General features: G+C 31.6%; 1 long non-coding RNA gene across 1 annotated transcript; it reads right to left on the bottom strand.

The window, feature by feature from the left end:
* Positions 1-7709: 7709 nt before the first annotated feature.
* On the bottom strand, positions 7710-9822 carry LOC139864943 (uncharacterized). Its single transcript, XR_011764548.1, has 3 exons — positions 9602-9822; positions 8677-8811; positions 7710-7951 (listed from the first exon to the last, which is right to left on the bottom strand). It is a non-coding gene; the product is annotated as an uncharacterized lncRNA (long non-coding RNA).
* Between the last annotated feature and the right edge of the window lie 15883 nt (positions 9823-25705).

Raw genomic sequence — 25705 nt, 5'->3', positions numbered from 1 at the left:
GGGGAGAGCGCAGTGGATTTAACTTCCCTATGGTTTCCCTAATGAAAGCTCAGAAGGCGATATCGAAGGGGTGTGATTCGTTCTTAGCCTACGTGATCGATGTTAAGAAAGAAAAGAAGCAGGTGACCGATATTCCTATTGTGTCAGAATTTTCCGAAGTGTTTCCAAATGATCTACCAGAGTTACCTCCAGTACGTGAGGTAGAGTATAAAATTGATTTAGTTCCAGGTGCTACACCGGTTGCAAAAGCTCCTTACATATTAGCTCCGTCAGAAATCCGAGAAATGATGTCTCAGATACAGGAATTGTTAGATAAGGGGTTTATTCGACCAAGTTCTTCACCGTGGGGTGCTCCTGTGTTGTTTGTGAAAAAGAAATATGGGTGCTTAGAATGTGTATAGATTATCGTGACTTAAATAAGAGAACAATCAAGAATAAGTATCCATTACCAAGAATAGATGATTTATTTGACCAGTGATAGTAACTAATGTTTCTCCACCCTTATTCTTCTATTATAAACTGCTCTGACCTTGTTCTTCTTTCAATCGGTAGCAGTTCTTCTTCATATGTCCCTCTAATCCACAATGATAGCATTTATATATTGATTTTTTGCTATCAGCAGACCTGCCCATGCTCTTGCTTCTGCCTCTCCATTTATTTTTGCTACTTATTCGTTGTCTCCCCCGATTCTCTGTGACAAATGCATGGGTCTGATCTATGTCCATGCCCTTTCTCCTCGCCTCTTCACTGAATAGGGCATCCTTGACCATTGACATGGTAAGTTTGCCATTCGGGGCTGAGTTGCTGAGTGTTACTACCAGCGTCTCCCAACTATCAGGAAGAGAACTAAGTAGCAGTAGCGCCTGAACTTCATCGCCAAGGGGTATCTCTACAGACGATAACTGTTGACCAAGCTATGAAACTCACTGGTATGCTCGGCAACTGAAGTTCCACTTTTAAGCTTCATGTTGACTAAACGCCTCATCAACAGGGCTTTATTCCTAGCAGTCTTGCCCTGGTACATGTCCTCCAACTTTTTCCAGAGGACATATGCGTCTGTCTCTTGTGCAACATGGTGGAAGACACTATGATCAATCCATTGACGAATCTGACCAATAGTTTTTAGGTTTAACTTCTTCCACTCGTTCTCTTTGGAGGAATCAGGATTTGTACCCTTTAATTCAATAGGGTCAAATAAATCCTTACAACTGAGGCGATCTTCCATCCGAGCTTTTCACAGCGTGTAGTTAGTGGCAGTGAGCATAATCATGGCTCCGGAAGATGATCCTGACTCTTCCATGGACATTATCACCTTACAAATAATTTTTCAACACAAACGGAGTTGAAAACTTCAGAAAACTCAGAAACTCGACCAACGCCTCTAACCTAGCTCTGATACCACTTGTGATTTATGAGGATCGCCTGGACGTTGGTAGACATAAATTTGAGAGAAAATAACTCTATTACTCACAAGAATAAATTACAGAGTATTACAAAACTCTTACAAAAAAAAACTCTCAAACTAACACACTAGGAATCTCACCACTATCTATGATGTATTCACTATTGATTATGATTAAACTTTAACTCACACACACTAACTAGGTGTGATTACACTTTTCTGAATGAAATACAATGGAGGTTGCACCTCTATTTATAGGAAACTTTGAGGAGGTGGAATGGTGTGAACGCAAAAAAATGGTGGCTAGCCGTAATTGTTTTCAACTTTGCTACTTCCATATGAGTTGTCAAAGTTGACTAGCCATCATTGTTTTCAAGTTTGCTTCTTCCACATGAGATGACGACATCTAGAAGAAACTAGAATGAGGCATCTATATGATACGACATCTAGAAGATACTAGATTACGGCTGGAAACGTTATCAAGTCAACCCGTCCACTAAATATTTCTCTTTCTCTTTCCCACCATTCTTCCTTATCTTTATCAGTTTCTTCATCTTGTTCGCTTCCATCATTTCCACCAACAATTTTCACTCTCAACTACTATTCTTCAAGATTCAATATGAGTAGCACCTATGTTTTATTGGAAGGAAATATCTTCACATCTGGCCCGTTAACAATCTGAGACCGTACCACAACTTCCTTACATTGGGCATTGATGTCTAAATTTGTGATAAAAATATTCTCGTACCAAAACATCACAAAGATAGTTTTCTACGGGATCAAAATGTTAACAGGTCACGTGTGAAGATAGTTCATTCTAAGAACGTAAAGTGCTACTGGAAGTGAATCTTGAGGAAGTCGTAGAGATTTGAAAATCGTTGATGGAAAACGATGGAAGTGAACCAGCTGAAGAAACTGATAAAGATAAGGAAGAATGGTGGGGAAAACAAAGATAAATATTTTGTGGACAAGTTGACTCGTTTAAGGTTAAAATATTAATGCATCTTATTCAATGTAATATTTTTTAAATATAACATTTGGTTTAATTTCATGGCTAAAACATATAAAAATATTTAATAAAGATATTACTCTAAAAGTACTGAAAAATGCAACTTGTCATATTTAGTGTTTTTTTAATATAAATTTTGGTTTTTCTTAACAATCATATTTTGTAATTTACATGCGAAAGAAAAGAATATAGTTATTGATGTATCAACCTAGATTACTAACCTAAATTCTCTGAATAATGAACTAATTTGTTACTCCGAATAATAAAGTGAGTTAGGCAAATGTATTCGACAAACCAATTTGTTTTTGGATTGACATGTTTGAAATCATATATAAGAATGTTTGGGCAACTAGTATGATGTTAGTAGGTCAAAGAAACTACCTCATAAAAATAGTATAAAAAACAAGAGTCGATCTAAAAGAATGTTCTAACATGTACTATGTGTATTGACCCGTTTTGGTATCCCTTTGGCCTATATATCGTTTGAAAAAAAAAAAATACAATAACTGAAACAATTTAAATTAAAACATTACACTAGGTATATTTATTAACACATTTTAATGTTTTTGTACGATGATTATCAGTGGTGATAAATTGAGTGCTACTGTTATCTAAGTAGAGTCCATTTTTACCATTATTTAGTTAGCGAGGCTATGATAAAGTTATTAGTTTATGGATTACTACTGAATAATAACCTACACTTGTCAGATTTACAACAGATAGAGATAAACAGAGGCGAAGCCAGAATATAAATATATGGGTCGCTTACTTGATAATTATATACTTAAAATTTTATTTGACACTTTACAACAACAACATCAAAACCCAATCCCATATGAGTGGGGTATGGGGGAGGTGGGATGTAAACAATCCTTCCTCTATCCTAGAATAAAGAGAAATCATTTCTCCACCCCGAATTAAACACTCACAAGAGCGGAGAAAGTCCTCCCTCTCTCTATTCGACGGGTAGAGAGATTGCTTTCAAGAGGACCTCCGGCCATAGAGATAAAAAAAAAGAAAAAAGCATGAAATAAATAGATAAAAAATAGAAATAATAAAATAAAAAATAAAAAATAAAATAAACAGAGACGTCATGAAAATGGTAGAATCAAATTTTCATAGGTTTTACATCATGCCTGGAGTTCAATTTAGGCTCTAAGCAGCAGTTAAGTCGTCAATAGATACTTTACAAATACATTTTTATTGAAGAGTTTTATTAGGTAGCAATATTTACTTTTATTTCTGGTTTTGTGTTTATTAGATGTATCATAAAATTATCTATTTTATCTTGTGATTGTTGATCGGAAAGAATACCACTTATTTACATGAGAAGAATTACACAATTTTTTTTCCCTAAATCAACAACGACAAAGCCCAATACCACATGAATGGTGTACGGGGGAGATGATATGTAGACAATCTTTCTCCTATCCGAGAATCACTACAACAAAACTATCCTATTTTCACATTTTCTAGAGCATTTCTACACACTTAAAAGAGTATGGATTTACAAAGTTCACGGTCACCTCATGTGTGTATAAACGAGGCGTAACAAAATTGTGTAGAACTCCAACGCTTTTAACCACGAACAATGTTACTCAATTATACACATTGTTAGGTGTGAGGATTTTCTTCACGTTTTTGAGAGTGGGGATGTTGATATAGGATTTTACACTTACAAGTGAAATCCAAGATCAAGGTGTGAATAAAAGACAAGAAACGAAATGAAAAGTCCAGGAAGTCACAAATAATGGATCGTATAAATGATATTGAAACTTCAATGGAATCTGGGCAAGCCACAAATGCAATGATAAATGAAAGGAAAGATCTAGCTCATGAACTAGATAATATGCAACACATGGAAGATTTAGACGTTTTGCAAAAAGGTCGTGTCAAATGGGATGCGGAAGGGGATGAATATTCTAGATATTTCCATTGTTTGTTAAAACAACATCGGAATGATCAAACGATTAAAGAAATAATGGTTAATGGTGATTGGATTGTTGATCCCAATTTAATCAAAGGAGCATTCTATAATTTTTATTCTGTTAAATTTTCAGTGCAACATGCAGGTAGAAGAGTTCCACATCTTGCTCCTGATCACGTTTTACCCTTTGAAGATGCGAACGATCTGGAAAAAGAAATTAATGAGTCGGAAGTGAAAACGGCTATTTGGGATTGTGGTAGCAATAAAGCTCCCGGTCCGGACGGGTTTAATTTCGCATTTATCAAAAGGTATTGGGATATTCTTAAAGACGAGGTGGTGAAGACAGTTGTTGATGCCTTCACAACAAAGAAGATGCCAAAGAGTGCAGGTTCCGTGTTTATCACTCTAATCCCTAAGGTGAAAAATCCTTCCTTTATTAAAGATTATAGGCCCATTTCATTAATTGGTGTCATTTATAAGGTGATTACAAAGATTATGGCGTCTAGATTGGTGAAGGTAATGGATAGAATTATTTGCAAAGAACAATCTGCATTTATTGCGGGTCGTAAAATTTTGGATGGTCCATTTATTTTGAATGAAACAATGGAATGGTGCAAGAAACGAAAAAATAAAATTGATGATTTTCAAAATTAATTCCGAGAAAGCATATGACACGATCCATTGGGATTTTTTAGATTACATGTTAAATCTTCTTGGTTTCGGTTGTGTATGGCGTTCATGGGTGCGTATGGTTCTTCAATCATCAAGAACCTCTATTCTTGTCAATGGAAGCCCAACTAATGAATTCACAGTTCGTAGAGGATTAAGGCAGGGAGACCTGTTGAGCTCCTTCTTATTTTTGATCGTCATGGAAGGGTTACATTTGTGTATTAAAGAGAAAATCCTTGAGGGGGTGTTCCATGGTGTTTCATTAGGTAATAATTCTACTATGGTTTCTCATTTACTGTATGCGGATGATGCGGTTGTAATATCTAGTTGGAGTAGAGATAATTTGGAATGTCTACTACAAGTTCTGGACAATTTTCATGCATATTCGGGTCTATCCATTAACATGACTAAATCGACTTTTTATGGAATGGGAGTTCAAGACGGAGATATTGATTCTTTTGTTTCTACAGCCGGGTGTACCAAAGGAGAACTACCATTCTTGTACCTGGGTTTACCAATGGGTGCATCTATGTTGCGCATATCTAGTTGGTCGAGGTTATGTGAAAAGTTTATAAAGAGGCTCGTGGGTTGGCAATCTAACCTTCTATCGATTGGTGGTCGTGCAACGCTTGTGAAATCTGTCCTTGGGTCTGTAGGTATTTATTACTTCTCCATTTTCAAATGTCCAGAATCGGTAATTAATAATATTGAAACCATGCGATCCTCTTTCTTTTGGGGTTCTTCAGAAGGTAAGAGAAAGATGCATTGGATCAGATGGGATCAAGTTATGGCTTCGCTTGATAATGGGGGTCTTGGCATTGGTAGTAGTCGGGCATTCAACTATGCACTTCTTCTAAAATGGGTATGGAGGTTCTATGCGCAACCAGACTCCAAATGGGCACATGTAATTCGTGCTATATACGGATGTGATGGTGGAATGAGTGGTGTCATCAACGGGTCTAGTGTATGGCCAACAATTGTCAAATTGTAAAACAGGCTAAATATTGAAGGAAAGATACCATCTAACGTGTTAAGGGTAAGAGTTGGCAAGGGTAGGGATATTCGATTTTGGCATGACAACTAGATAGGTGATGGAACACTCGCTTCTAAATATGGTAGATTATTTCATCTAGAGGCAAATGGTAGTTGTACTCTTGCTGATAGATTTGTAAAAGGTCAATGGAATTGGGAATGGACAAGAGTTGATATTGGGGCTCGAAACATAGACACTTTACATCGCCTCATTTCTCATGTAGGCCCATGTGAACTTGCTGATATAAATGATACATGGATCTGGACGTTATCGGATGAAGGTACATATCAAGTGTCGAGTACTCGGGTTCATTTAGACGAGTGTATGCTACCGTTGGTAGACAAGCCTACTCGATGGTTTAAAGAACTCCCAAGAATAGTGAATATATTTCTATGGAGAGTGAGTTGGAACCGTCTTCCGGCTAGATTAAACTTCCACTTGAAAGGCATAGAGATTGAAGATATCGGATGCGCAATATGCGATTGTAATATAGAATCTCTCGACCACCTCTTGTTTGAATGTACTGTTGCAACCGAGTTATGGAGAAGAATTAAGGTATGGACCGGTGTTGATTTCCCTCCGTGTATTTCGTGGCAAGATTGGTTAGAACGGTTTGATTCATGTCATTATGCAGCTACATCAAAATTGCGGATTTATGTCATTGTTGCTTCTCTTATTTGGCACTTGTGGAGATATCGAAATAGCGTTCTATTTGGCACCCGAAGAATGAAGTACTTTTTGACTCTATTAGAAATTTTTCTTTTTGTTGGCTAAAAAGTCGAAGTAAATGTAATATGCTTTGGGACTCTTGGCAATTAATGCCATTGTAATTGTTTATGGATCCTCTCTAGTGCCTTACTAGGGGGGAGTCCTTTTTTTTTAATGAATTTCTTGCAGTTCAAAAAAAAAAAATTACACTTACAAGCAAGGTTGCAAAAGACGCGAGACGGGGTCGAGACGGTCAGGTCCTAAAAGGGTCGAGACGGTCGAGACGGGGTCGAGACGGAGGTCTAGACGGATGTTGACTAACGTTGACTTTTAAATAAAAATGTTATATATTATATATATATTGTACATTACATTATTCCAAACATAAGCATTTCACACATGTTTAAATACTTCAACATTTCAAACATAAAAAAAAGAAACCCTAAGTAGTAGCACAACGTTTAATATTATAAAAAAAAAAAAAAAAAAAAAAAAAAAAAAAAAAAAAAAAACTTGAAAAAAATCAGAAAAACCCGTTTTTTCCCGTCTCGGACCGTGTTTGACCGTCTTTTGACCGTTTTTTGACCGATTTCCGTTTTTTCAAACGTTTTATGTATAAACGGGACGGGACACTCCAAAATCCGTCTACACCCCCGTTTTTTCCGTTTTTTACAACACTGCTTACAAGTGTGAGGAAATTAAAACTCACGCTTTAAAGCATGGATAATACAACACTTCTTATTGTAGGAGCACTGTTGTTCTTTTATACTAGTACATATTATATTATATTATATTATATTATATTATATTATATTATATTATATTATATTAACTTTATTATTTATATATTTATATATTTATATTTATATTCATTCATATATTTATTACATTATAATTCATTTAATTAGAGAGAAATAATAGTTTCTTCACATATTTTCTAAACATAATAGATAATGAGGTGCTGTATACAAACATCTACTATACTCTTAATAGTTAAAACCCATATTAACATGACCATAATGTAAAGCCAATCTTGGAAACATAAGGTGACTCCACAATAAAGTGGTCATCAAAACTATATACCTAATTTATGAAGAATTCACAAAGCTTCAACTTAGTTTTCAAGTGATTCATTGTTCTATTCATTCTTGAATTTACTTGATCTTGGAAAAAAGTGTATAGTTTCTTAGCATTAAAACTTTCCTGCAAAATGAATGATAAATCCACATTAGTTTTTAGTCTTTTAGAGATTGCAATAAGTTATGCATGAATGCAAGGATTAGTTTAAGCTATAGCTGGAGATATGGTGGGTGGAGTCGGGTTGGGTCGACACATGACTTCATAAAATTCGAGTAACAAGCAATTGATTAGCAGATGTACATGAACAGAACTTCATATATAAGCACAACTATCAAACAAAACAATGGAAACAAATTCACATTCCAGTACCATGGTTGAGGAGGAATTGACTTGTATTCAAGAAACTTAATGCAGATGGCAGTTTTAAACTTAACGACTTAACCTAACTTCCTGTTAACCTTAAAAGACACACGAGATTGATTACTTTATAGTATGGTAAAATGGTAAACAAAGCACACTAAATTATAAAAGTCATGCATTTCATTTATGTTTGTTTAAAGTCTATATCTTATGTGAAAGTCGGGATATCTTAGAAAAGATGTTACTAGTTCAAGTGGTGAAATGCAAGTAACAGAGCAGAAATGGAAAATGAAACTCATAAGTCATATGAATGTATTCATCTTTCTAGCTAAACATATGGAGCAACGATATTAAAGTCAATCCCAGAAGTTGCTTGATCGAATACAGAACACAAATTAATCCCCGTCATATATGAACATAAACATACGTTTCAAGATTTCTCATGATTCAAGTTAATTGTTCACAAGTATATAAAACAAATTTCTTACCTAATCTTCAGCCATCAGCAATGAGCCTCTTAAAATCCAACCATCATTAGCTTCAATCGAAAGTAGACTGGTTGTTAAGCCATAAACGATGAGCAAACATCACCAGTAAATGATTTAATCAGACAAAATGCGATCCTTAAACAAAGAAGAATGAATCCAATTCAGAAATGCTAAAATCTTAAGACAATCAACAGATATTGACACCCAAAAAGTCCTTAACTCTAACAATTAATGACTTCACTACTAAGTATCAGAAGTATACAGCCTAATTGAAACAATATTATCAAAACTTCTACTCTTTTTCTTAAATTTTCATCATCTTATAATTTTGTATTAATTTATGACTTTGAATTCCACTTCTATTTAAACTAAGAACACAAGCTAATGTACATTCTCATTCAGGCATTTTAACATACACCTAGAATGCTTTTAACTAATTCATTACAAGTAAAGAACGATACATGACATGAAGGTTCATTAGTATAATCAAAAATTTGAAATAAACTATCTGAAACATATAATGCAGGAAAAATTCATTCGAATAATGACACAAGAAGCAATGACAAAATGAAGCAATAATGCATAAGAAGTCAAACCTAGTATACATTATATATCAACACCACCATCAATCGATTTCACAAAGCTCGAATCCATATATTAAAGAAGTGTCGAGAAATGTGTAACTTTCACGGAGCCTAGTTTGAGAAATTGTGATTGATTACATCATCATCACCACCGTATCATATACTGATCTAACTTATTTCAAAATATCGCAATTTTCAAGCGCTTATTGAAGCATGATTTAACGAATCTCCGAGTTACATGAAAGAAGATCCAAAAATTAACTTGAAATGAACAATAACTAATGAATCGAGGTAAAATTAGCACTGTTTACGATCACAACTTAACAAATTGATCGAATTACCTGTGGGAGAAGATGAGGATAGTGAAGTAATTTCAATCGAATGTCAGTTTGCGAACTTATTTCAGCGTAATTTCAGATGAGGATTAAGAATTGTAGAATTAGGGCTTTTTTATGCTTGCACACAAATATAAGGGAAAGTTAGTTGTGCGTATTAGACAGTGAATAACTAATGGTGTAATACATATGAGATCTGCATTTCCTCACGCCTGTTTAAAGCGTGAGCTTTTTGTTGTTTATGTATCGTATGTTCCTGTACGGAGTATCATATTATTTATTTATATTAATATTAATATTAATAATAAGAATAAAACAGACCGGAGTATTACTTCACGGTTCTAAGCGCTATAAAATATACTAGTTAAAGACCCGTGAAATCACGGGTTTGTTGATTAATTCAAAAATTAGCCCAGAATTTGATGAAAATATTCAAGTTGAACAAAAATATGGTGAACAAATATATGGCCTAATGTAAATGAGTAAAAACAGAAAATGAGTAAAAAAAACCAAACAAAAAACGAACAAAAATATGTACAACTCCACTGTTTCAACACATGGATCATATGACAAGCAAATGATTCAACGTCACACATTTTAAAACATCACTCATGGTACTTAAATATGTAGTAGCTCTATAGCTCTATAAAAACCAGAAAATATCACATATTCAACACAAGGATCATAAGGCAATCAAATGAGCACTCCATTAGTCCATTGGTTCAGATTAGAAAGATAAGCATCAACTGAAACGGGCACAACAATCAGCAACAATGGCGAATATTTTTTTCAGCAACCTTTAAAAGATTCAGATACATTAACACGTGAAAAGTATTGTGTGGTTTTGTAATCAGTTACATAAAAAGCATATAATAAGTTTTAGCCAACTCTAATGATTACCTTCAAATAGGCATGCTTCATGAACCGATCAATAAAACTGTCTCTTGTAAAAGTGTACATAGAAAACAACCTGAGCATAGTGAATCAATTTCAATTGTGTAAAATGCATAGAAATAGTAAACCAAGCAGTTGCATACATTCCAATTAAATCACAATTTTTCATCCAAACATTTTCATTATTCTTGATAGTTTTTTAAACCGGAAACCATCTTGACCCATCTGTATAGCATCACATAAACATAATAAACATGAGTATTAAAGTAGAAGCATAGCAAAAACACTTTCTAAAATGCTTGGGGTGTATTGGGACAAAAAGGATACTAATGAAATGTAAGTTATATCATTCCAAATAATTATGTCTCTCGTATATAAAGTTACATGGGTCAAAACTTGTATTGATCCACATTAATAGTACCCGTCTTGACCCTTTTCACAACAAAAAACAAATACTTTATTTTTTGCATTTATAATATCATATAAAAAGATGTTAGAATTGAGATATTTCAAAAAAGAACAAACCTGTTATGCGTCCAGCAACAATTTACAAACTTATAGTGTCCTTAAAAATCTCATCCTCGTCATCCCTGACCATATATCAAATGCCTAGACCATCCATAAAACGATCTTAAAGACGTAAAACACGATAAAGATAGCAATCACAGTTCATGATATAAAAAAAAAAAAAAAAGATAAAAAACAAAGACGGTTACACGATAAACCAACCAAAGTATTATCTCAAAAGCCTACATAAATAAAGAGGGAATCTACAACAGCATTCAACTATATAATTTAGGCAAAACAATATAATAAAATCAAAAAATTTAATGTTGACATTTCAACAAACACTTTGAATGCATTATAACATAAGCATAATTGCATCTTGCTTATAATTCTTCAACCATAAAAGCTAAGGAAAAAAACGACATGACATGTTTGAATTCGTGTCTCTTATTCATTTCAAAGTTTAGTTGTTAATGCTTTTTGTACAAAATAGATATAAAACAAAACGAAAACTTTTTATCATGCCTTTTGCAAAGCGTTCAAAGGTACATTTACTTGTTATCAGGATGTCATTCACCCTTTTTTTGGTAGCACAAGCTTACAGAATGCTTCCCTACAAAATTAGAAATCAATATGCTGATTAAATTAAATAGTCATCGCAGAAAGATAGACATAGATATAAATGAACATGAAATTGGATGTAGAAGATAGATAGACATAAATATACATATTTGCATACATGGTACAGAGCTCTAAGAAATTATGATGAGGAAGAGATGAGGAAGATGAAATGTATAACAAATTTGAATTCTTGAAATAGGCCATCATCATAAGCAGAAAAAGGAGCACGCGTAGAATCCAACTTAGGGTTTCAAGAAAAAAGGCTTCTTTAATAGATTTTTTTTTAGGAAGAAGAAAAAGGATGCTGTTTACATACGCATCTTTTTTTTAAAGTTTTTTTATTTTTTAAATTATATTTAAAGCTGATTAGTCTTTTTAAGAGTTTTAATTAAGTTAATTATAATTAAAAAAAACTAATGACATCATCAAGATGTCTTAGAAAATTTCCTTTTTCTTTTTGAATTTTTTATATGCTTGGAAAAGGTTATTTAATGACATCATGCTAATTGTTTTTTATAAGAGAGTATAGATAGATAGATAGATAGATAGATAGATAGATAGATAGATATCTTCACAGTTGTTGATGTAAAAAATATATAGGGTGTGTTTGGGTGACGAGCTTGTTGGAGCTTATGGAAGCTTATAGGAGCTTGAACTTATGATTTTAACAAGCTTCAAGTCATAAGCTTCGTTTGGTAGAGAAAAAATGTAGAGCTTATGAAAATCATAAGCTCCGAAAAAATAAGCTTATGAAAAAAAGTAGAGCTTATGAACTGAAAAATAAGTTCCAGCTAGTTTACCAAACACTTATAAAAAAAATAATAAGCTCCATCTACCAGCTTAAAAAATAAGCTCCAGGTCCAGCTCTATCTCATAAGCTCCAGCTACCAGCTCCAGCTCCAGCTCCAGCTACCAGCTCCAGCTCCAGCTCCAGCTACTTTCATCCAAACACACCCATAGATAATTTTCAATTATACGCATATAAAATTAAATTGGTTTCTTTACGTTTAGAACTGCGGCCAAAAAACGTATTTTTAGGACGCCTATAAATGTGTAAAAGTATTTTGTATCCTTACTCACACTTATAAAGGTGGAAGTTTTTAACCACGATAAAAAAGTGGATTTTTCGGGAATAAATTGCATTCTTCACACAAGAAGATGTGAATTTTTTTTATGCACAGTTGTAAGTGTTTAGATCTTGAATTTTATTTTCACATTCTCATGAAGTGTGAAGAATAAACCGTGGCCAACCACTATTTTTGTTGTAGTGAATAAAAATAAGTCATTTCTCCACCCAGAGTGAAACACTCTCAAGAGTGGATAAAGTCATCCCTCTCTTTATTCGACGGATAGAGAGATTGCTTCCGAGAGGACTTCCGGCCTTTAAGTAGGAAAATTTTTTTTAAAAAAATAAAAATACTAAAATAATAATATACGCAATGAAAATGGTAGAATCAAATTTTCATGGGTTTTAAATCCCGCCTGGAATTAAATCTAGGTTCTAAGAGTCAATCAAGTCGCCAATAAATCGATGATTGCTGTCGACTCAATAGAGCCGACAATATGAACCAAATGTATAAAATCATTGTTAGGTTTTTAGGACCCAAACAATATGAACCAAACAATATGAACTCAACCTACAAAGATAAACGAAGATAATAACGAGAAAATAAAGAACCAAATATTTAACGTGGTTATATGTAATCAAGAGTTGATTACTTTAATCCACGGATCAAACTAGAGATATTCTATTGATAAATTTCGTGCATAGAATTATGGATTACATAGGGTGTATTTATAGGGAGAAAAGAACCACCAATTATAACACCCCGCCAAATTACCATCTGACGGCGTGTTAATTCCGGTCCCACAGTTAACAGTTACGCCCTCTATATGAGACGTTTAAAGCAATCGCATTTAATTTTATTTAAAAATTAACTTTCAAAAACATAAGTCAATAATCCCAAAATAGAAACACTGTTGTGATCGTAACCACGAGCCAACAGTATTTAAACAGTATAAAAGTTTTAAATGCGAAAGTAAATAATGTTCTTTAAAATCAAATGCTGACTCCACGGCCAGTCATGCAGCAAACACAGCGGAAGCATACCTCTTAAGGACCTGAGAACAACAACACGCAAAAACAGGTTAACAAATAATGTTGGTGAATCTACATATTTAAAGTAATGTAACAGTATCTGAAAAACAGTTATCAGAAAAATAGTTTAGTTTCCTTGACCACGAGATTCTATCGTCTGCATAAACCGAGCACCTGAATACTAGCAATGACACGAGTATATAAACCACTATACCCGACCTTACCTCGTAAAATGTTATACACTTGTTCAAATGTATTTAATGTTCAAAGTAAATGCACCACTGTTTTTATAGCGGGTGAGGTTGTCAACCTAACGGATCCGTCCATCTAAATTATGCTTACACCGATGGTATTAAAAGTATTCAAGCTAGAGGCTTTTTGAACAAACTCATTATGCATATGTGTAGTACTCATGTCAATATAAAAGTATTTGAAAATGTAAATATAACAGCGTGTATTCTCATCCCTGAAAACATGTAAAAAGCGGGATTGTAGACTCACCTTTGAATAAGCTCGGATTGAAAAACAAACGACTTGTACGGTTTACAGTTGAGTAAGACAACCTAAGTATACGTATGTGAAAGGACCCGTTCATATACATTATAAACGATTCACAATAGTTGATTACATTGCGAGGTATTTGACCTCTATATGATACATTTTACAAACATTGCATTCGTTTTTAAAAGACAATCTTTCTTTACATCGAAAATTGACAGGCATGCATACCATTTCATAATATCCACTATCCAATTATAAATTGATTTAATAATAATCTTTGATGAACTCAATGACTCGAATGCAACGTTCTTCGAAATATGCTATGAAAGACTCCAAGTAATATCTTTAAAATGAGCAAATGCACAGCGGAAGATTTCTTTAACACCTGAGAATAAAAATGCTTTAAAGTGTCAACCAAAAGGTTGGTGAGTTCATTAGTTTATCATAATCATTTATTTCCATCATTTTAATAGACCACAAGAATTTCATTTCCAGTTCTCATAAATATACGTCCCATGCGTAGAGACAAAAATAATCATTCATATGGTGAACACCTGGTAACCGACATTAACTAGATACATATAAGAATATCCCCTATCATTCCGGGATCCTCCTTCGGACATGATATTAATTTCGAAGTACTAAAGCATCCGGTACTTTGGATGGGGTTTGTTAGGCCCAATAGATCTATCTTTAGGATTCGCGTCAATTAGGGTGTCTGTTCCCTAATTCTTAGATTACCAGACTTTAATAAAAAGGGGCATATTCGATTTCGATAATTCAACCATAGAATGTAGTTTCAATTACTTGTGTCTATTTCGTCAAACATTTATAAAAGCGCATGTATTCTCAGTCCCAAAAATATAAAGGGTAAAAAGGCAAATGAAACTCACCATACTGTATTTCGTAGTAAAAATACATATAACGTCATTGAACAAGTGCAAGGTTGGCCTCGGATTCACGAACCTAAATTAATTATATATATTTATGTGTTGGTCAATATTTGTCTAACAAATTAGGTCAAGTCATAGTGTACCACAATCCTAATGCTCGAGACTAATATGCAAAAGTCAACAAAAGTAAATTTGACTCAAAATAATTTTCAAAAATCTATACATGATTAATATATAGTTTAAATATCGTCATTTTATATTTTTAAATATTTTTAAAAGATTTATTAGAGTAAATAATATAATTTATTTATTAATAAATAAAATTTTATATTAAATTTATATAATAAAATATACTTTTATATATATTAAGTAATAAAATTTATAGGGTTCATTTAATATTATAAAGATAATATGATAGGTATTATTAAAGTAAGTTATTACACGTAGTAAAATATGTTTGTATCACATATTTATTTGATAAAATAATATCTATAATGATAGTAAGTAAAAGTTGTATTATTTTGTAATAATAATAATTATTATAAAAATATCAATATTTATAATTACTAAGATGACATTATGATAAAACGATAATTCTAATTATGATAACTTTAATATTTACGATAATTTTTAATATTATCTTTAAAATAATAATTCGATTTAAAATAATAATAATAATGATATTTTATAGTAACAATGACATGTCTATTAAAATGATAATTTTTATTAAAATGATAGTTTTAATACTAACGATACTTTTAATAATAATAGTAATGATAAAAATAATACGAACGATAATTTTATCTAAATCAATATCTTATAATATTTAATTTCATCATGATACTCTTATCCATTATTTCCTAATCGTTTCGTTTAATAGCTTTTAATCGTCTTTTATATCGTGTTCATAATAATGATAATAATAGTAATCAAAATAATTAGGTGTTACAAATATTTGTTTTAATTACACTAATATTAATAATGATAGTTACTATAACATTATTAACGATAATACTATTAATTATCTTAATGATAATATAGTAATAATAATAATAACAATAACAATAACCATTTTTAAATAATGATATATATATTAATAATGATAATAATAATAATAATACCAATAATAATAATAATAATTGGATAATAATAATAATACTAATTATAACTTTACCGATAATAACGATAGTAATAATAAAAAAAATAACAATTTTTAATGATAAATCCCTTTTATTGATAAAGATAATAATAATGATAATAATAAGATAAAACTAGAACGACGATAAAAACGACGATAATAATAATCATTTTTAATAAAAATATCGAATATTCAATTGATTATAACTTCTAATCCGTTCATCGAAACCATTCGATATCTAAAGGAAAAGTTCTTAATTTTTCGCTAGCTTTCCAATGACATGCATATCTTATACCTTATCTCAACCGCAAGTGTAACTAATTCAAGATTCAACCTAATCTGTCTAAGGGCAATATCAAAAGTACAAGCATGCATAATCCTAAATACTCGAGCACTAGTCAGGGATACACTATTAGTATGTAAAAGTTAAATTATGAGGACTCACGTATCAATATTGAGATTCAATATTGCAGGAAAGGTACGTAGACGCAACGGAAATGATAAACACTATATTGACCTCACGAGCATACCCATGAACCATACTCAATCACCTCCATAGCTATAACCCATAATTTCCTTAATCATATCCCACTCGAAAAATAATTTCGAAATCACTCGGACAGCACTCCGTAGTAATATTTTATGTATACTAATAATATCTTGAAATAATACGGAGTAAATATATATATATGTATATCGATTGAGAGAGTTTAGAGAAAAATATTTTCAAGTTTCTATGAAATAATGAAACCTATTGAATTCTATTTATAATAGATTTTTGAATTATTAAAGTGAATTATTAAAGTATGAATTATTAAAGTGAATTATTAAAGTATGAATTATTAAAGTGAATTATTAAAGTATGAATTATTAAAGTGAATTATTAAAGTATGAATTATTAAAGTGAATTATTAAAGTTAAAGTAAAGTAAAAATAAAGTAAAGGTAAAGTTTAAGTATAGTAAAAGTATAAAACTATGTACGTATAATACGCGTATAAATATATATAATATTAATTTAAATCATTATATATATTTAATAAAATAAAATATAAATATCGTTATCTTTATCATACTAGTTAAGTAATGAGTTGTCAAAAGTGGTTCTAGATATTTATAAAAGTTATATACGTTTTAATAATAAAGTTATTTTTAAACTAAAAACATTTTTTGTACGTTTGAAACTAAATAGATCAATCGAGTCTTTATGAAATTCAATCTTCCACTATCCTTTGTCTAGTTCTCAATTATTGACAATTTGTTCTTATTTATAAATCACTTTACCATTTTTCGAATATTGTTAAAATGGAAAGATTTCTCAAATCAACGTGGGCCTTTCAACAGAGACTTGTAATCATAATTCAATATATCTGATAATTCAATCATTTGATCTTATCTTCTAATTCCATTGATAAACATTTTGAAACAGATACAATCATATAAAGTATTTTAATCTAATATTTTATTTACGTTTCAAGTTATAATATATATACACATATACATATATAATCATATTCGTTTAATGGTTCGTGAATCGTTAGAACTTGGTCGAGGTTGAATGAATGTATGAACATAGTTTAAAATTCTTGAAATTTAACTTAACAAATATTGCTTATTGTGTCAGAAACATATAAAGATTAAAGTTTAAATTTGGTTGGAAATTTTCGGGTTGTCACAGTACCTACCCGTTAAAGAAATTTCGTCCCGAAATTTGAGTGGAAAGGTCGTGAATGATAATAAATATGTTTTCATGATGCATACGGAATGAAAATTAGAGTTTTATCATCAGTGAATAATTTGGATAAACAATCCATTTATATGAAGAGTACGAATGAAGCTAACATAGTGTAGATTCATCTTATCATTTGACGTAGATATGATTGATTCCCAGATTTCAAGGGATTTGAAGAAAATCTTCTTAATAAGATTTGACTCTCCGGTAATCAAGGGAATTAGGATCCGCTTTAAATGCGATCGTCCATTTTAATTGTTCTGTCGGAGATTTTGTTATAAATTTACCTCCTTCGTTTCCTTACAACTCACACCTTCCGTTGATGCATTTTATGCAAGTCCCTAGACATCTACCCACGTCCATTGCAGGTACAACAGTTTACAGGCCACCATGATTGCTCGTTATTATCCTATCCGTGTTTGTATGTGGTTACAAGAACTGCAGGAACGAGATTTAGATGTTTGACTATATTAGACTTAGTCAGACGTACGAGTGAAGCCTCACTAGTACGACTGACAGGCTCATACGCACGGTTGATGCTGAGCTAAGTCACAATTACAACCTAAATGAGAAGACACGAGTGAGTGATCACCCGTACGGCTGATGAAGCCAACTCGTACGTGTGATGAATGAATCGTATGGATGAGTCAACAGCAGGGGTATATAAAGTCTTATGTTCTTCATTTTAGGTTAAGCCTCTCATTTGTTACACACACTCAGATCTAGTAAGCTCCTCCGATTCACTCTCAGTCCAAATCACCCAGGTGGTGAATAATAGCTCTAGGTGTTGATCTAATCACACTTGATTTAGTTGTGGTTTGACTAAATTAATCAAAAAAAAAACTTAACCTATTCACTAGAGGGTTTGATTCACTTATTCCGCCATTGTGTGAGTTAAATCTGTTGATTTCTAAGTTCCTAGTCATGTTTCATCACCTTCTATTCTTTCCCCCTCAACTCATATTTTAAAGTATTCATCAATATGCTCCATCCAGTTCTGATTCTCGATATACTTCTAACTTTCATATCGGTCATTCTTCTTTTTCATCTACCGCCGGAAGAATCTATTTACTTCTACTATACTCTTGGGTTTATAGTGTTTCTAGTTCTCCCGTGTCTTTATATTGCTATATGCATCGATATATATGGTTTATAATTTCTGGTTTATCGTTGGGCTTTATATGTTCCCTTATATTTCAAAGTCTCTGCTTCTGTCTTCTATAATCATTATCATTCACAGTTAATGCTCTCTTTTATTTGCTGCAATTTATACCCCAATTTCTATTTCGGAGTTTTGTCCTTTCGTTTCTTCTTCTTGCGATTAAGCACCACTTGTAATGGTCCAGAATTCACAGATATGAATTTCGGAATGAACATTGTTAATGTTCTAGGAAGGAAATTGTGATGGCACGATCTTGACTTGTCAAATTACTAGAATACCTTGGAAAAGGCCGAATCATCAAGAAATATTTTCTTGATATTTTAGAGGTTAAATAGAATACAAGAGTCGTATAACATGGCACATGATGATGTTATGATCTGTGAATCATCACGTTCTATTTAGAAACTCAACATGACTTAATGTAATATAATCACGTTGATCAAGTGTCATTATATTATACTAATTCATGCTTCAGTTCCCAACACTACTTCAAAATATTCCTATTTTAAACTTGAATGTTTCAGAATTTAGAAACTAAAATAGTTTCTTTTATGATGTAATACAGATAGCGCGAAGAGGTAAATGATTTCAAATAAGAAAAATTAAGAAAATATCTTCAGAAATATGGAGGATATTTATAATGAAAGATATGATGATATTTTAGAATTTCTAATATCAGAGGATGATGAAGAATATTGTCCGCAGGGGTTTAGAGTCAGGAGCAAGGTATTCGTTAATGACTTCAGCAGGTACTGAATCATTTGGATCCTTTGAAGTCAGGTTCAGTCTTTGTAATTTGTCCACAGCCTCCTTCCTACTTTGCTCAATCCTTTTTACCGTTTAAAGTCGTTTATAGTTTTTGCTGCTTCATCAGTATTTTTTTTCCATTTTCGGAGAACCAATTCGTAGTTCGGAGTGTTTTTCAGAAACTTCACATTCAAATTAAGTCCAGAAGATAGACGTTATATATACACATATAACTGTTGGCGTTGACATGCTGCGAGATTTCAAAATACTGATTGCTAATTCCCAATGATTCGTATGGCAATTCTCATTACAAGATGCGAATGAGTAAATAATGGGGTTTCAATAAATAATTATAATGACTTTTTGGAGAGGCTAAAGTCAAAGGGTAATGAAGTTGTTGGTACATCTGCTAATAATGTGGTGGAATGTAAAAGGTTCCCTGGTAACGATGGTGTATATCTCAAGGTTATAATAAGGTTAGTCTGACTGAAAAGTCGAAGTTGACTTGCTGGAGCTGTGACAAAACTGGCTACTTTGAATAGGAGTCGCAAAGTTATTTTTGCTAATAAATGCCAAAGAATCTGACGCGGATACGTTGTTTAAACTTTTACTTTGGTTTCAAGAGTTTTTCGGGTACATAACTGTGGGTAACATGTGGTTGGATCCTCATCTCGATTGCTCATCATTCGAAGTGTCTTCAGAAATTTTCGAAGGGTTTGAACACAGATTGTAATCGTTAACATACATTTGATGTTCTAACACAGTTTTGAAGTCAAAATATAGCTTGTGAAAGATGTAAGGATCTAAGAGTGATGATTTTGGTCATATCTCGAGTTGAATTTTGAGATTTCAAGATCAGAATATGTAATTAAATTTTGAATGAGTATGATTGTTTTGATTTCTATAAAAGAATGTATACTGTTGTAAAAGTAGAGAGTATAATGGATGATTTGTTGAATCAGATTCGAAGAATGTAACATATTATTTGTGAATTTATATATCTCTCGGGTATTACCTACCCGTTAAAAAAAAAATTTCACAATTAATATTTTGTACAAAAGAATTTTATTACAGTCTTTATGAAAATATATATATGTATATTTTCTTCAGATGTAACATAGATTTAATGAGTTAATGTTAAATTAAACTCATTTGATTTACGGTTGAAACTAGAATTGAATAATCTCTTAAGGCTTTAAAAAGTACATAACTTTTACGCAGTATTTCTTTAATGACATTGAAATTATGAATCAATACTTCGTTATTTGTTGATGTATGATGTTCGGTTCGTGGAATTCTTGTGAATTTCGCAAAGTACGAATGATGTTATCTGAGAAGTTACGGGTACATCGATGATGAAAGTGTAAAATCAAATATATACTTGATTTATTATGAATTGGAATTTGTTGAATTGCGACAGAGATTGTAGTTAACGCTGGTTAAGTTGCGGCCGAAGGACGTACATTATTGCATATTTGTAATATGAATTAACCGAGTAGTTAAGATTCACACACAATAGCTTAGCACGGAAATATTTATTTCAAAATATATATATATATATATATATATACATATAATTTCTTCAGAGGGAATGACTTAATTCTTCATAACTCGTTGATACAATATACACGTTATTGATTCGTAATGATGTCCACAGTGATTCTTGAACTGACGGAGTTTGTGATGTTATCGGTGTTGTTGATTCGGATGTTGACTGTACTGACGATGCTGGTAACACTGACGGTACTGTTGATGCTGTTGGTAAAGCAAGTTTAGCTTGTTAATCACACACCATTTTTGTCAGGGTTTCTACTCTTCCTTCTATCATTTTGGTACGCTTAACTGATTTATGGTTAGGGCTAGATTAGATAATCTCTAAGACTTTAGAGATTACATAATCACCGCGGAATGTTTCTCCAATGAAGTTATGAATTAATACTTCGTCAGTTATTGTTGTTGGTACTCCTTGGTATCTATGGTGCGTATGACGTTGATGCTCGTGGGACAGATTGTGAAGTTGAGGTTTACGACGCGGTTGTGGTTGGAGGTGGTAATGGTACTGTTGGCATTGATGATGGTGGTACTGGTTATGCTGCTGATGCTTAGGCTGGTGTTTGTAATCTCTGCACCATATTCTCCAAAGCCACTACCCGAGCGCGAAGCTCGTTGACTTCTTCTATTACACCGGGGTGATTGTCGGTTCGGACGAGCGGATAAATAAAATCTAAAATTTGATGTAATATATAATCGTGATGAGATACTCTGGAAATGAGCGAGAACACGGTATTTCGGACAGGTTCGCTGGTAAGTGCTTCAGGTTCTTCGTCAAGAGGGCAATGTGGTGGATGGAAGGGATCACCTTCTTCTTGTCTCAAATGATTGAGGAGGCTACGAACCCATCCCCAATTCATCCAGAATAGGTGATGACTGATTGGTTGATCTATTCCGGTCACACTGCTTTCGGAGCTTGAATGGGATTCCATTTCGGAATCTGAGTGACTTGAACTGATGACGAATTCCATTTCGTACGATTGGATAAAGGATTTTTTTTTATATGAAATGATTTTGGCTAACGGATGGTATTCTAATTACATAGAATATATATATATATATATATATATATATATATATATATATATATATATATATATATATATATATATATATATATCAAAAGATTTCCTAGATTACGGAGGACTTTGCGGGATATGTCAGGCAAAGTTTAAAGTAACAGATACGATACGATAAGATATGATTTAGCAGATATGCTAAGATATGAATTTTTGTCTATACACTATTCATGCAATCAATGCAGCAAGACGTGTCTTAGACTAAAAATGATAAGCAGGTAATTTCCTGAGGATGATAAGTAGTTAATTTTTGACACAAAATGATAAGCAAAACTTTTGACATGCAGACACGGTCGAAGTCCAGACTCACTAATGCATCCTATCGACTTATCAGTTAGACACACTAATGTAGACCTGGTTCGCTAAGACCACCGCTCTGATACCAACTGAAAGGACCCGTTCATATACATTATAAACGATTCACAATAGTTGATTACATTGCGAGGTATTTGACCTCTATATGATACATTTTACAAACATTGCATTCGTTTTTAAAAGACAATCTTTCTTTACATCGAAAATTGACAGGCATGCATACCATTTCATAATATCCACTATCCAATTATAAATTGATTTAATAATAATCTTTGATGAACTCAATGACTCGAATGCAACGTTCTTCGAAATATGCTATGAAAGACTCCAAGTAATATCTTTAAAATGAGCAAATGCACAGCGGAAGATTTCTTTAACACCTGAGAATAAACATGCTTTAAAGTGTCAACCAAAAGGTTGGTGAGTTCATTAGTTTATCATAATCATTTATTTCCATCATTTTAATAGACCACAAGAATTTCATTTCCAGTTCTCATAAATATACGTCCCATGTGTAGAGACAAAAATAATCATTCATATGGTGAACACCTGGTAACCGACATTAACTAGATACATATAAGAATATCCCCTATCATTCCGGGATCCTCCTTCGGACATGATATAAATTTCGAAGTACTAAAGCATCTGGTACTTTGGATGGGGTTTGTTAGGCCCAATAGATCTATCTTTAGGATTCGCGTCAATTAGTGTGTCTGTTCCCTAATTCTTAGATTACCAGACTTTAATAAAAAGGGGCATATTCGATTTCGATAATTCAACCATAGAATGTAGTTTCAATTACTTGTGTCTATTTCGTCAAACATTTATAAAAGCGCATGTATTCTCAGTCCCAAAAATATAAAGGGTAAAAAGGCAAATGAAACTCACCATACTGTATTTCGTAGTAAAAATACATATAACGTCATTAAACAAGTGCAAGGTTGGCCTCGGATTCACGAACCTAAATTAATTATATATATTTATGTGTTGGTCAATATTTGTCTAACAAATTAGGTCAAATCATAGTGTACCACAATCCTAATGCTCGAGACTAATATGTAAAAGTCAACAAAAGTAAATTTGACTCAAAATAATTTTCAAAAATCTATACATGATTAATATATAGTTTAAATATCGTCATTTTATATTTTTAAATATTTTTAAAAGATTTATTAGAGTAAATAATATAATTTATTTATTAATAAATAAAATTTTATATTAAATTTATATAATAAAATATACTTTTATATATATTAAGTAATAAAATTTATAGGGTTCATTTAATATTATAAAGATAATATGATACGTATTATTAAAGTAAGTTATTACACGTAGTAAAATATGTTTGTATCACATATTTATTTGATAAAATAATATCTATAATGATAGTAAGTAAAAGTTGTATTATTTTGTAATAATAATAATTATTATAAAAATATCAATATTTATAATTACTAAGATGACATTATGATAAAACGATAATTCTAATTATGATAACTTTAATATTTACGATAATTTTTAATATTATCTTTAAAATAATAATTCTATTTAAAATAATAATAATAATGATATTTTATAGTAACAATGACATGTCTATTAAAATGATAATTTTTGTTAAAATGATAGTTTTAATACTAACGATACTTTTAATAATAATAGTAATGATAAAAATAATAAGAACGATAATTTTATCTAAATCAATATCTTATAATATTTAATTTCATCATGATACTCTTATCCATTATTTCCTAATCGTTTCGTTTAATAGCTTTTAATCGTCTTTTATATCGTGTTCATAATAATGATAATAATAGTAATCAAAATAATTAGGTGTTACAAATATTTGTTTTAATTACACTAATATTAATAATGATAGTTACTATAACATTATTAACCATAATACTATTAATTATCTTAATGATAATATAGTAATAATAATAATAATAATAACAATAACAATAACCATTTTTAAATAATGATATATATATTAATAATGATAATAATAATAATAATACCAATAATAATAATAATAATAATAATTGGATAATAATAATAATAATAATTATAACTTTAACGATAATAACGATTGTAATAATAAAAAAATAACAATTTTTAATGATAAATCCCTTTTATTGATAAAGATAATAATAATGATAATAATAAGTAAAACTAGAACGACGATAAAAACGACGATAATAATAATCATTTTTAATAAAAATATCGAATATTCAATTGATTATAACTTCTAATCCGTTCATCGAAACCATTCGATATCTAAAGGAAAAGTTCTTAATTTTTCGCTAGCTTTCCAAGGACATGCATATCTTATACCTTATCTCAACCGCAAGTGTAACTAATTCAAGATTCAACCTAATCTGTCTAAGGGCAATATCAAAAGTACAAGCATGCAAAATCCTAAATACTCGAGCACTAGTCAGGGATACACTATTAGTATGTAAAAGTTAAATTATGAGGACTCACGTATCAATATTGAGATTCAATATTGCAGGAAAGGTACGTAGACGCAACGGAAATGATAAACACTATATTGACCTCACGAGCATACCCATGAACCATACTCAATCACCTCCATAGCTGTAACCCATAATTCCCTTAATCATATCCCACTCGAAAAACAATTTCGAAATCACTCGGACAGCACTCCGTAGTAATATTTTATGTATTAGGTATACTAATAATATCTTGAAATAATACGGAGTAAATATATATATGTATATCGATTGAGAGAGTTTAGAGAAAAATATTTTCAAGTTTCTATGAAATAATGAAACCTATTGAATTCTATTTATAATAGATTTTTGAATTATTAAAGTGAATTATTAAAGTATGAATTATTAAAGTATGAATTATTAA

Source organism: Rutidosis leptorrhynchoides, chromosome 8, assembly GCF_046630445.1.
Source record: "Rutidosis leptorrhynchoides isolate AG116_Rl617_1_P2 chromosome 8, CSIRO_AGI_Rlap_v1, whole genome shotgun sequence".
NCBI classification, from domain to species: Eukaryota; Viridiplantae; Streptophyta; class Magnoliopsida; order Asterales; family Asteraceae; genus Rutidosis; species Rutidosis leptorrhynchoides.
This window is presented reverse-complemented; position numbering and strand designations above follow the sequence as displayed.